A 1022-nucleotide genomic window follows, 5' to 3' on the forward strand; every position below is an offset into this window, starting at 1 on the left:
CGCCCAGCATGGGGCTTGAACCCATGACCCTCAGATTAAGAGTCTCATGCTCTACCAACTGAGCTAGCCAGGCCACAAATATATCTCCTATCACAGAGGAGAAGGAGTCAAATCTGCATGTCAGCTGGGTCTAAGTCAAATGTGTGTGGCAAAGTGCTCACAAGGGCCAGACTCCAGTCTTTGTCCTTTGGGCTGCCGGAGGTCAGATGCGAAGAAGACAGACTGTTGGAGTGAATCTTGGCCAAGCCTCTCACTGCTGCTGCGAGCTCTCCCGCACACCTCACACACCTACGGTCATTTCTGCACAACAAATTAATGCTGACACCATTTACCTCAGCACAGAGCCAGTGCAGGCAGTCGAACACGTTTCTTTTTCATACAGAGAGAACACGCAGTTGAAGAGAGTTTTCCGTGGGAAATTGCCTGTTAGTGACTCTCCAGAGAAAGGGGCGTTAGTGGCTCACAGGCGGTTGTGCTTTACAACTGTGGGCGAAGGGAGTAGAAAGGGGGACCTGATTCACTCACCCTTCAGTTCCACTGGGGAGGGCAGAACCCTAACCGAGTGTTTCCTGCCTTCAATGTGCCCAGCACCGGGTGGATCAGGCTCTGACCTGCCCCAGATGAACGTCGGTCGCCCAGCGCAGTTAGTTATGGGGCAGGAGAACGGGACAAAGAGGCGTCTCCTCATGCTCGTTTTCCTCACCCTGATTCCTCTCCAGCCTCGTGGGCAGAGCTGAGGAAGGAGAGTCCCTGCGGCAAAGCCCCGCGGGTGTCTGAGATGTCACCTGCCCTGCAGCCTGTCCCGCGTGGCTGTTGTCATGGCCTCTCTGTGAGGTCATCACCTTCCAACTTCTTTTAACCAATCAGCTGAGGTGCTGTAAGAGGCCCTTGTGATGTCACTACCACACCTACCTGTACCCTGCAGGGCTTGTGTCCTGCCCCTGGCAGCCCCTTTGCATGGCTGAGCTTCCACCCCTGTGTCACCCCCACTCACTCAGGGACATTCTGGGGCTCAACTCGGC

The 1022-nt window shown here is 55.3% G+C and overlaps 1 non-coding gene across 1 annotated transcript; it reads right to left on the reverse strand.

The window, feature by feature from the left end:
- Positions 1-73, reverse strand: TRNAK-CUU (transfer RNA lysine (anticodon CUU)). Its single transcript has one exon. It is a non-coding gene; the product is annotated as a tRNA-Lys (tRNA).
- Between the last annotated feature and the right edge of the window lie 949 nt (positions 74-1022).

This window comes from Carettochelys insculpta, chromosome 7 (genome assembly GCF_033958435.1).
Source record: "Carettochelys insculpta isolate YL-2023 chromosome 7, ASM3395843v1, whole genome shotgun sequence".
Taxonomy (NCBI): Eukaryota; Metazoa; Chordata; order Testudines; family Carettochelyidae; genus Carettochelys; species Carettochelys insculpta.